This window comes from Cavia porcellus, unplaced genomic scaffold, assembly GCF_034190915.1.
Source record: "Cavia porcellus strain 051 isolate PalLab524CR breed Dunkin Hartley unplaced genomic scaffold, mCavPor4.1 scaffold_5, whole genome shotgun sequence".
Lineage (NCBI taxonomy): Eukaryota > Metazoa > Chordata > Mammalia > Rodentia > Caviidae > Cavia > Cavia porcellus.
In genome coordinates, this window is record NW_026947488.1 from 35611898 (window position 1) to 35625119 (window position 13222).

The 13222-nt window shown below is 48.3% G+C and overlaps 1 protein-coding gene across 1 annotated transcript in view; it reads right to left on the reverse strand.

The window, feature by feature from the left end:
- The window catches only part of Slc24a3 (solute carrier family 24 member 3), a 438881-nt gene that overhangs the window by 72039 nt on the left and 353620 nt on the right, over positions 1-13222 (reverse strand). The gene's annotated exons all lie outside the window — the stretch shown is intronic.

Sequence of the window (13222 nt, forward strand, 5' to 3'; positions counted from 1 at the left end):
CCTCCTGGCCAGCCTGTGGGTCTCCAGGACGCCAGTGTACACAGCCTGGAGAAAGAGTCTTCAATTGGAGGTGGAGGGCATACAGGTTCTTGTCCAGTCCCCCATGCCATCTGGGACTTGGGATCTTTCTGCAGAACACAGCCATAGCAGCCTATACTCATATCGCTAGACCTAGTCTAGGAAAATAAATTTCCCCCCACAATGTGTACTCTTATTCTTGGTACTTGATGGAAAGAAAGCTCATGGGATGTGACAAGATCACCAGGGTCATTTTCTACAGAATTTTCAGGTTTGGTATAAGCAGAATGCTGGAACTGAGGAAAGCAGATTTAAGAGGAAGCACTAATTAAGCTTAATGCCTCATCTGGTTCCCTGAGAAGAACCCAGAAGGACAGGACCAAGAAATACTTGCTTACTCTAGAAGTAAGTTGCATAATTACCCTAAGCATGGATTTGATTCTGTTCAACATTCATTTTTGGAGCCAATCATTCTGAACAAAGTAAAAAAATAGATACTTTTGAGAAAAAGAAGGGAATTTGTTACTTCTTTTGTGTGTAATTTATATCACTGCTTCTGCACAGGAAGAGTAACCCAAAGAGTTCCCCTTGTCCTTCATTCTCTCCCACTATTGAAGCAAATTTTTTTTTGCTGTGCTGAGCCTCTGAAGTCTCTGCTGAAACACAGCAATAACCATCCATGTGCTTCTGGGCTGCCACAAATCTAAACAGGACAATTTCCAGTCTTACCAAGAATGGCATACAGTTTTCTAGCTGAATTCTAAAATACTTCTTTTTGGTTATATATATATATATATATATATATATATATATATTTACTGAAACAAGTTATAGATATCCTGCAAAGCTATAGCCAGCTCTACAAAGCTGAGGGAAAATGAACAAATTATTCTTTTAGATAAATAAGAAAACCAGAATTCAGTGAAGGTGGAATAAGGAACAATCCGAAAGCACCTTGAGCCAGATGAGTAGATCTTATAAGGCCTGGAGCAAGGGATAAGTTTGCATGGAAACCCTTCACAGGATGAAGTGGATAACAAGTCCTCCAGGGGAGGTATATATATATATATATATATATATATATATATATATATATATACTTTTTTTTTAAGGAATGACCCCTTGGCCTCTCACTTGTGGCCAGCTGTTCCTGAATAAACACAGCCCTGAAAGGAAACGGCACACAATGCTCCCATAAGGAATGGCCCTATAGGAACCGGGGTGAGTGTTATTGTTGCAGCTGCTGCCAACAGCTGTTATTAGCAGCTGCGACTCCATTCCTCAGGAAAGAACTGACAGGTGGTACTCGCTGAGGGTGGACAAACATGGGCACTTTCTTAGGAAATTCAGACCCAGTGGATTTACCCAGTAGATGGCTGCTGTGGTACTGGGTAATAATAACCGGCTGCCATCATAGTACGTACATGATACTGGCATAGTTTTAATATTGTGTCATCAAGTAATTCAGGGTATGTAATCATAGCCCATGACACACAGAGTTATTGATGGAGATTCCTTCTCCTGCCTCCACCAGTACTTAAGATTTTTTCTCCTTAGTTTCCCTCACTTCCCTACAGTAAATAATGGATGTGGATGGAGCCTTATAATGTTATTTCTGATAGTGGAATACATATCCAGGATTCACTTAGTGGACTGTAAAAGTAACCTGAGATTATCTGAAACTTGTCCCATCAAGAGGTCAACTGCATTCCCCTCACAGGGTGCAGCAGTGGTGGGTACCCCTCAGAGGCCTTGGGCATCCTCTCTTGTGCTGTGAAAATTTCCACCCTTGTGTGAACAACCCTGGGCTAGCCTGCTGAACAGAGCAAGGCATAGACTTTCCCCTGGAGACATCTAATAAATCCAGCCAGGAGGAGCAAGATCATCCCACTGAACTGAGCTCAAATCGCTGACCCACATAATTATGAACTACTTAGGTAGTTGTTGTTTGAAGGTATAAAATTTTGGGATAGTTTATTACATACCAGTAGATAAATGATACTACCCTGAGCTCATTCACCAAGTCAGAACTCCGTGACTGTGAGCTATATGATTGATTACCTGCCCACCTTCTTTTTCAAGATCTGGATAAATTGTCTAACACATTGTGTCAGGCTCAATTACAAGACCCAATTCTTCACTCAGCTGCGGACTCACATCATATTCCCAGAAGCTTTGTAATTCTTCCTATAAAACACAGAATGCATATTCTAGTCCCCTTATTTTGGGTATGGTGATATGAATTACTGTGGGTGCTGGGACTAGAGCAGATCACAAGCTTAGGATTAAGAAGCCTGAAATAGTTCGCTTGTCCTCCTGAATTTCTGCCATCAGCATGAGAAGACTGAGTAATTGCTTCCACTTCACCCTGGCCCCAGCATGAAAGGTATGCAAGAAAGAAATGTATATTGTTCCATGCAATTGAGATTCAGAAGCTATTTGTTAACAGCACAAATGAACTCATACATATTACTTTATTTTGACATAGCCAATATGTCTAAACATCCTTCCCGTATCATGTACTACCATAGGCCATAGACCTAAGATACTAGAATGCAGGATCTCTGCCTGCTGGGCAGTCATTAAAGAACTCTGAAAATGTCCATCAGTAGCCTAGAAAAGATCCAATCAAACAAAAAGTCTGATCAAAGGATCAGAGAGGAGATGCGCAGAAAGGCAGATGCCAGGTGACATCCCTCAAACCAAGAGATCAGACAGACCCAAGAAAAACAAGCAACTTCTTGAAGAAAAGTCCTAAGAGGAGAGACCTGAGGAGGTGAGAGTAAAGATTTCTGGAGGCTTTGGCTCTTGGTGAGTGTGGGAGCTGTGGCCCAGAGCCTCTGACAAGAGGAACTGTCAGGCTCATTCAGAGACAGCGTCTTCCCCAAGTGTCAAAGACACCCTGACCGTCAGGCATCCGCACCCACTGGGATGCTTCTCAGCCCACTGGGGTTCTGCAGGTGTGGCCTTTCTTCCTGGGGACACAGAGCCGCTCTGACTCCCTAGATGCTTGACCCACACCAGGGAGGCCTATTTTCTAACCACACCTGGAAAGATCTCCAAGACAAAGTGTATGGTCAGATCCTAGAAACTGCTCAACAGAACTCTATGCAATGGAAACAGCCTGTTCCTGCACTATTCAGTATGGTAGCTGCTGATCACTCCCAGGTGTGGTCACCCAACTAGCGCGAATGAGGAACTGAATTTTTACCTGCCCCCCCCCCCGCCACATTTTTTTTTTTTTTTTGAAGTAAGAGCTTACTGTGTAGCTCAGGCTGCTCTCAAACTTGCTATGTTGTCCACGCTGGCCTCAAACTCACCATCCTCCTACTTTAACTTCCCAAGTGCCATGATTACAGGCATGCACCGCCATCATACATAGCTTGAATTTTTAATTTTAACTTAAATGGCCACATGTGTCTGGTGGCTACCATTCTGGACAGCACAATTCGAGGGGCATTATGATCCTCTGATAAACATTGCAGATTAAAACCTAAAGCTACTGAAAATGCAGCCTTTATAAAAACATCCACAGGCCTGATGATCCTTTGATGGCTCTGGTTTCTGGCCCAAGTGTGCCAGATGGCTGGCACCCAGCACATTAAGTTTCGTGGGCCCAGAATCACTTATTTTGAGAAACTTTGATGGTATAAGAGTTGCCAGCATCAAAATACACAACAGCAGCATGGGCCCATGGTGCTGGGCTTTTCAAATCTCCTGGGAAACTGACCCAAAGGCCACCCATTGGGTGGACCCCCTTCCATTGCTCCATGACAGATTCTAAATTAATCACTGCATTTGTTCCTTTTCTTGTTTAAAATACAAAACCAAACAAAAAATAAAAACCGAACAAACACCACCAAAGGGTCTGAACTTATTGTTAGGCTCCAGGGTTGTAAAGTACGCAGCATAGCTGGGGGGTATGAAGTTTATTTCCAGAACTCAGTTTCCCAGTTAGTCCAAAGCCAGGTGTGCTCCAAATGATCTTCTCAGAACTGACCACAGACTTTGGCAATGAGAGCAAAAGTGTGCTGGGCCACGCTCCCCAAAATGGAGTTCTTGCTTTCCAGTGCTTTCTAACCAGAGAGAGTCAGCCTCACACAATGACACTCATGATCCAGCGTCCCTTGGAATCCGCATGACTTCTGACTCTCAGAAGGTTAGCCCCCCACGGCCCGGCTCACTCCTCCAGGAGGCTGTGTTCTGCCTGGTCACCACATGTTTCCTTCTGGACCCGGCTTCTCAGCACCTGGCCTCAGCTCCCCGTTCTGCATCAGATACCTCCTAAGGCTCCCAGCCCAGCCTCTGGATTTCCTGAAGGCTCTGAAGCCTGGCACAGATTTTTCATGTCTTTGCTCATGCTGTTCTTGTTCCAGGTCCTTGGTTTTGCAATACAAAAGGACTCCCAAAGATGGCTTCTCAGAGTCCATCATTTTTCTGATGTCAGGCCACAGAAGAAGCGTAAAGTAGTTTTGACTTTGGTGGCAGGGTCTCATGACAGCAACAGGTTTGGATTGGCCACCAGGCGAGGCGAGCTGGGGTTTCTGGGTTTACCGACCTTCCATGAACAGGCAGCTGCAAGGAGTGGCCTGAAGAGAAGCACAGGGAGACTGGGAAGGAAGGTGGCTGTCTCCACTTGACAGCCCTGCCCCTCAGTGCGGCCCACCATGTGAGCAGGAGCAGAAGCACCCAGGGATTAGGAAAGGGGCAGAACCTGGGCTCCACCCCAGACCTTCTGAGTTGGAACCTGCATTTTAACTTGATATGTTATGCAAACGTTTCAATTTTAATCTTTATTACAGAAAAGGACATATTGCTATGAATTCCCCTCAACCTGTTTCCCCTAAATTTGAACACACATATCCCATTATTTCTGCTGCTTTTGGAAGCGGTTCTTGAAGTGCTTTCATCAGTGTCTTTAGAAGCACAGTTGTGGTTGCCTCCATGCCCTGAGTCAGTTCAAAATATTTCCTTTCCACGGTCATGTGGACTTTGGGGAGGAGCCAGGAGAAGTTGCATGTTGCCAGGGCCAGTGAATAGGTGGATAAGAACATGGTGTTATGTTCTGACGAGTATGTGTTTGTGTTGGATGGCGCTCAGCACAGCATTCACCGTACTTTTTTATTCATTGTATTTTTGATCAGACTTTGTAAAGATACTCCCAAAAGTGGACTTCTGGAACTGTTTCAGAAAGGGGCGCAAATGATGGGAGAAGTGTGCTCAAAGCCATGAGGAGAGTTTTGAGACAGAAACGCATGGCAATGTGCTTTAAAATTTAAACATTCGCCATATACTCATCACCCCTTGCAAGTGCACACTGTAGTGAGACAGGTGCCAACATAGAAAGGAGCATTGGGCATACATAAGCGATGTGAATCGTACTGAAAGGGCACATCTCACACGCGTGTTTAGGAAGGAGATCGTACTCCTGAAGGGACAAGGGCCAGCAGTCTGACCAAGAGTGTCAAGATCCAGGTCTCTCGCTTGGCAAACAGTAGTATTTGTAGTTAAAATGAAACCAACCCACAAACCCTCCACTCAAACACACAACCTTAAGACAGATGGGTTAAGAGCTGGAGCAAACAGTAAAGAGGTAAATGGCTGATCATTCAAGTAGATCTGGGGAAACTGAACCTGACTTGAATTCATATATCGGTTTGATCACTCTGAGGTCTTCCAAGCTCACTGCATGACTGATACCCAAAGAGAAAGCTCTGTGGGGAAATGTCCACCCAAGGGGCTCTTACGGACACAGTTCAGAAATTTTCTGTTGTGCGCTAGACATTTTGTTCTTTGCCTCTTTTTTTTAGGTCTAAACTTTGTGTGCGCAGGGTCTAGAGAAATGAGCTCTCCCTTGGTCATTAAAGAGACAGAACAGAAAATCTAAGCAGTACATTTCACATCAAACCTACTCTGCACAGAAGCAGACAGCTCAGGAAGTTTTACTTCTCAAGTAAAGACATCTTTGTCAGAGCCAGTGATGCAGTACTCCATTCTATGGGAAGCGAAGAGGTCAGGTTCCTTGGGAAATGTCTGGCCTTTGCTAACACCTGTTCTGGCAAGCGCAGCCCCACCACGGATGGGTTCCTTCTTCATCTTTGCAAGGCAGAGCTTTGGCTTTCTCTAGCGCAGCAAATGCTTTCTCTCCTTTCTGATGCTGCAGGCTTCAACACTCGCTCAAGGCCCATCCTCCAGGTGCAGCACAGATGAGGTATCCACCAGCTGCTCCGCACGCGCCAGACAAAAGATCCGATCACGTCCAGATAATGGCCTGACAATTGGAGCCTTATCCCATATCCCCACGGATGAGATGAGCTGTCATCCTGGTGACACCCAAGGACAGCTGGTGTGGCTCCTCCAGCTGTCTGCTCCCCGGTGGGCCTCTGCCTTGTCATCAGGCTTTAATGTCGGACTGCCAAGGGTTTGGCAGTGTCATTTATTCATTTGGCAATGTCATCATTCTTGCAGCCCCCTTCTCTCAATAAAGCCTAATCCCACACTGCCCATTAGGTTTCCCACTGCAGAGCACAGCTGAATGTCTTGTGTTGGACTCTGAGATGCCCAAGTACAGATATAATCTTTTCAGCTTCCCCATCCCCAAAGAGGATCGATGGCACACCCACTGTTAAGGCTCCCGGATCATCATATTCTTTATCCCAGAGGGACAAGAATCATCATTTAATCTTATTTCTACCATGCTGGAAGCTGCCCTGATAAAAAGATTAAAGGTGACGTGGGAGGATTTGCTGGATTACAGCCTGTGCCACAAAACCCGTGCACTGGGGGACCAGAGGATGCCCAGCTGCCGTCCCAACTCTGGGGATTGAGGGGTGAGTCAGCCAAGGAAAGACATGGTCCTGTTCCACTGCAAATGGTCAGGATGTGTTTGGGGAACTGTAGAGTCTTGTGCCCCTTTGGATGGCTCCCAGGTGTTTTATGGCAGAATAAAGTATCCTAACCCCACAGGTGTACCTCCATCTTGCTTTTCTTTCTCGATCAACCCTTCTCCCCATCAAGATCTTCCCCAGCCAAATTTAATTTGCACTCATAAATTTCCACCCATATGGCCATTCCATCACCAGCCTTAGTCTGCCTGTGAGACCATCAACTGCCAGTGGCCAAAGGACAAGTTTCTCCAGAAGTTTTAAATAACAGAAACACAACATTGGCTACCGAAAGCCTTAGTGTTCATTGCGACAGAACTACAACTCAGGGCACAAAGTGAGGGCTTGAGGGTTTCCTGTGTGGATACTGCAAACAGCGCCCACAGGGGCTGCCCAGAAAGGGGCCCTGCTTCTGTGCTGCAGAGGTGGTATAAGCAGTCACCATCATGATCGTGGACTCTGTAGATCCATGAAGACAGCTTGTCTCTGAGCCAACTGCCCGCGACTGGCTGGCTTGAAGATTGGGGACAAAAGTCATGGAGACTACTTTCTCTGAGGTCTGGGGGCTCCCGACTAGGGCAGGAACACTTGCAGCTTTGTGAGCACTGCTTTCTCTGTAGTTAAATTCGCTTCATCCTGGCCAGAGGGCCCAGAGGTTGCTGTCTCAAGACAGTGTGAGAGATGGGAAAGACACACTGACTTCATGACCCAGCCTGGGGGACACAATGGCTCCTTCTCTCTCACTGCATCTGCTGGAGAACAGCTGAACTGATGACAGCTGAAGAGGGGGAAGAAGACACTGTTTTCCTGTGGAAGGAGGACGAAGAGATTTGCTGCCATGTTTTTAGCCATGACAGGTAGGTAGGGTTGGGACAGGCAGATGGGCTACGGAGGTGGCTGAGAGCCCTGGCCCACTCTGCTCCTCAATTCTGCTGTGGCTTTATGGTTTGTGAGGATCTGGACGACTTGGCACTCTCCAGCAGGGACAATAACTGACCATGAACATAGTTTGAATCTGAGGCTGAGATCGGGCTTGCTGGGCTCCTGGGATCACTAGACAGAAAGGGCTAGGAGTGGAGAATTTGTCCAGCTTCCCTCTGAAATAATCCTCAACACTGCTCTAACTCCTGCCTTGCTCATGCTGTCTTAGTCACCTTCCTGGTCACCTTGACACAGTACTCAACACCTGCAACTTAAAGGAAGAGAGGTTTATTTTGGTTCACGTTTTGGTTCATAGTTGGCTGGCTCCAAGGCAGGGAAGCATGGCAGAGGGAGCTGCTTGCCTCATGGACACCAGGAAGCAGAGAGAAGGGAGGAGCCAGGGAGGGAGCTGCACCCTTCCAGGTCAGCCTCACAGTGATGCCTCTTCCTACCAGGCCCTGCCTCTTAACAGTGAGTTGACTATAGGCCTCTGTGATCCAGTCACCTTCCAATCACGTGACACTTTGGGGGCCATTTCAAATCTGAGCCATAACGTAATTCAGTATTCACTCATTTATCCTTATAACACCCACAGCCAAGTAGGTACTATTATTATACCTACTTTTCAAATGAGGAAACAGCTACATAAGAAGCTTACAAAATACTTGTTTAAAATGATCTGGTGTGTCCCCCTCAAATTCATATGTTGCCATTCTAGACCAATGCTCCAGAATGTGAGTATTTAGAGACAGAACCTCGGAAGGGGCAATGAAGAACACTGAGGTCACATGGGTGGCCCTAGTCCCATTTAACTAGTCCTCATAGGAAGAGACTAGGCTACAGAAAATAGGATGCTTAGAGGGAAGACACAGAATGAAGCATCAGGAGGACAGCAGGCTCCAAGCCAGGAGGCCTGGAAGAGGACAATCCTTGTGACACCCTGACCTCAGACTTCTCCCTCCAGCAGTGTGAGAAAGGGAAGCTCTGGTTTCCAGCAGTGCAGTCGGTCGCCCTCTCCCAAAGCCCTGGTTGCAAGCATGGCAGGGTACAGACTTGGACATAGGCACCTTCCCACTGCTGCCCCTGGGACAGAGTGGGTCCCACCCTAGGAACAGATGTCGTGGAAAAGGCTGTGAGCATCCTCAGCAGCCTGTCCAGTCAGGTGCTCAGTGGGCATGGCAAAGCCTCCTATTTAAAGTGAAGAAAGGAAAACAAAAGCCAAAGGAAAAATCTTAAAATGTGAGTGTTTAAAATAGGATAAGGGGAATTTTAAAGCTTCCTGGAATCTGGCTTGGAAGCTGGAAATCAAAAACAAAGGCCCAAGGCTCTCAGAGTGACCCTGTCTTGTTCAGTACGTAACGTAACACGCAGTCCTGCTGAACAGGGGCGGGAGGTCCCTCTCTCTGCAGGGGTTGCCGTGGCAGGTAGAAAGTGTGTGGGCTGGGCATGGGTTCAAGGTGCAGGAGGATGTGTGGGAGGTCTGGGAGCGGGACCGTGGGCAGCAGCTTCCCTGGGGTCGGCTCCGGGCTCCAAGCCTCAGCGAGGAGCCTGGACTGCCCTCCTGCAGCTGTTGTCATCATTCACCTTCCCAGTGGTGCCTTGAACTGCATCCTGTGTGCCCATGCAAGGGAAGAGACCCCAATGCAATGCCCAGACCAGCTCCAGGCATACCTCTGAGGCCCTGCTCTGTGACCTGGGCTGTTGACTCCTGTCTTCTCTAGACAGTAGTGGGCAATAGAGCCTGGTCCTTGTCCATGGTGACCACCATTCTGGAGATTCTTGCCTAATATTGCCATGCCTTAGGGACCCTGCAGGGCTGGGCAGGTGCAAAGATGTTGATGAGGAGCCCCAGGCATGACCCACATTTCTGTCCACCCTGAAATTTCACCCAACTCCAGAGACAGGTAAAGTGGACTGCCACAAAAGACCTGCCAGAGAGGGGCTCTGTGGAGCCAGGCTTGCTTTGAAATTTGTCCCAGAAGGTAGTAAGGAAGGAAGGATGTGGGGGTGTTGCCATGTAACTTGGCCTACAGAGCCCACCATGATGCCCATCTTGGAACAAAGCCCACGATGGCAGGGGCTTACTTTGTTTTGTTCACTGCAGGTAGTCACTCAACAAGCACAGATTGGCTGAAGGAAAGAGAATGTGTCTAGTGCCTGAATCTCATGCAGGGAAGAGGTGATTGGTCCATGGATCTCCTGCAGGGAAGAGATGATTGGTCCATGAATCTCATGCAGGAAAGAGATGATTGGTCAATGGATTTCCTGAAAGGAAGAGGTGATTGGTCCATGGATCTCTGGCAGGGAAGAGATGACTGGTTCATGGATCTCTTGCAGAGAAGAGGTGAATGGTCCATGGATCTCATGCAGGAAAGAGATAATTGGTCTATGGATTTCCTAAAAGGAGGCTGTGATTGGTTCATGGATCTCTGGCAGGGAAGAGATGACTGGTCCATGGATTGCCTCATCTGCTGGAGGTGGTTTGATCCTTCTTTCATTCCATTCTTTAAATAGGTACAAAAGGAGTTCTGTGCTGCCCAAGTAGTACCTGGACCGACCCAGTTTCCAGCTCTTGGCTGAAGGTGTGTTAAGAAGGAAGGAGATGCTGAGGGCAGCGATGTTCATCATCAATGATCAAAACTACTAAATGGCTCCTAGACCTTGCAGTGCCCTATGAGCAATTAGACACTTCCTGTAGCTTGTTTCCTTAGGGGCAACTCTGACCACCACACGTTTCATTCACAGTATAAGCACCTACCTTGGGCAGCCTGGTACTTGTAGGCAGGCCTGGGTCAGCTGTCTCAGTGGATAGTGGGCTTGAAAACTGGGGGCCACATCTTTTGCCAAAATGCTGCCACCCTTTCATGCCACTGTCCCTACATGTCCCTACACTGTCCCTTTCTCAGAACCCAGGAATACTCAGAGGTCCTGGTGACTCCATTCACAGGGCCATGAGGCACTCAAGGGAGGAGCAGAGCAGTGACACTCAAACCCTTTCCGAGGCTGAGCATGCTGCCCAGGCAGGGGTGTGGTTGTCAGGTGGCCTTGCTTGCTCACTTTCTTTCCAGCAGACCAACTCCAAGAGAGGCAGTGGTACGAAGTCCTGGCAGTTTAGGATTAACATGGTTCATATTTGTTCCAGAATTCTTTGTGAGGTGGGTCGGGACTCTGGTGAGCCTGTATCACAGACTGACTCCACCTTTGTGTGACAGGCACTGATCCTTAAAACTCTCCTGCACCCCAAACTCTGCTTCAGCATCTGCTTCCAGAACACCCAACAGATGACAGCACATAATTTATTCACTTATAATGTCTGGACTCCACTTCTTCCCTAATGGAATGTATGTGTACATATGTTAAAAAGGACAAAAACAAGACATAAACAAAACTAAGCCAAACAACAAACTGGGGAAGGAATTAAATCACTTGATAGGAAAGATCCTCTATCCCGCAGAGGTCTGTTCAAGGATGAGGCTAAATACCATGTAGTCTGTGAAATTAAAGCTTAAAAGATTACAGCTTAAATGAAAGATTAAGATTTGGATGACGAGCAAACAGAAGAGATTTAGTAATCACAACACACACGAGCACGTGCACACGCACACCCCACCAGCAAATTTCCCATTGGGGTCCTTTGTGCTGATGCAAGGATCTGCCCAGTAGCAGAGGCAAGGCTACAGCAGCGCCAGAGCTGGTGGCATTTCACCCCAAGTCCGCGGGGCATCCACAGAGGCCTCAGGGTCACAGGCTGCACTTGGTTGAGCCACAGCTTGGACACACAGGGCTCACCCATCCCCGGCCCTTAGTCCCGCTGGCCCAGAAGTGCGGGTGCAGCCTGGGTAAGAAAAGCAGAAGGGAGCACAGTGGGTCTTTTCCAGGGTCTGCAAGGCATAAAGGGGCAGCAGTGGGAGAGGCCCCTGCAGGAAGCAGTTTCCAGGAGGAAGAGGCTGCTTGGCAAGAGTACGACCAAGGTCGTTTTCACTGCGTGCTTGCTACACACCTGACACCACCTCAGTCCCTCACGTGTACTCACTTCTTTAACGGTGCAATGCCCCCCCAAAGTGAAGCTGCGATTGTTATACCCTTCTTCCAGATGAGGAAGCAGACACACTGAGAATCTCCTTTGCTCAATGTCACAAGGCATCGAGCAGCAGAGATGGGATTTCAGAACTCCAGCTCTTAATCACACTCTCAATCACATTCTTTCCGAGATGCCACTCTTGCTGACCTCCTCAATTCTACAGACATGGCCAAAAAAAAAGTACAAAATCTGATTTTCTGTGTGGCTTCAGATTCTGATGGGGATCACCAAAGTCAGGGGGCTCACCCACAGGTCAGGTTAGGTGCAGCGGTCTTCAATGATGGCTTAGTCCAGACTTTAGTCCAAGGTCTAAGAAAGTCCGGCTGTCAAGGGGCCTGGGAGCCAGGTACCCACCGAGAAATCCTGGGTCTCCCAAACTGCTTATTACTCCTGTACCATGAAGCCCCAGGCCAGAAATACTGTGGGGGACACTGGCCTGGCCCTCACACTGGGATGCATTTCAGAGCACATTAACCAGGGAAGCTGGGCAATGTCATTCCCTACACTTGAATCTGAGCAGTGTGTCGTCAGGGCTACCCAGATGTACAGGTAGTGGCCGGGTGTGCATGGGGTGCTGAGCCGCTTGCCCTGGTCCGGTTCTCATCAGCACTCTTATCTATACTTTGCAGATGGATCAACCTTCATCACACACTCTCAGATACACCCTCAAGTGCTTATCAGATCAGTGCCCACAACTGGGAGGGGTGCCCTGTCTGTGTGTGGGAACCGAGATTGACAAAGAGGACGACAGCCCCCCACCCTCCCCAACAAGGCGGTGAGAGAGGGGAGGACACTTCGACTCTCATATCTCAGGGAAGAACAGGCGTGTACAGGGACAATGCCTGGGACAGGGGCTTTGTGAGGGCTCCCATGAGCCAGGCATAAGGCTGCCTGCAGGCAGCAGGACCATCCTGGTCAGCAGCCACAGCCTGGGGTGGTGTGGAGAGCTGCAAGACAGTCAGATTGAGCACAGGGGAGGTGAGAAAGACCAAGCAGAGAGGGGAAGGGCAGCAGGAGAGAGAGGACAGCCCGGGGCCATGCTGAGCCCCGAGGGTGAGGAAGCAGAGTGCCCCCAGGAAGGAGCCAGCAATTTCACGATGCCTCTGGATCACAAAAGAAGAGGGCTGAGAGCCACACTGGATCGAGCCCCAAGGAGTTCTGCAGAGCCTCAAAAGAGCAATTGCTGGGAAGTAACAGGGCACAGGCCTCCATGGAGGGGCAGCACCCCTTCAAGGGTATGGTGTTCCCACTCTCCCCTTGGATGCCTAAGACTATGCTTTTGTTATTACTGTGTTTCCATCGTGGAAGGACTGAGTGG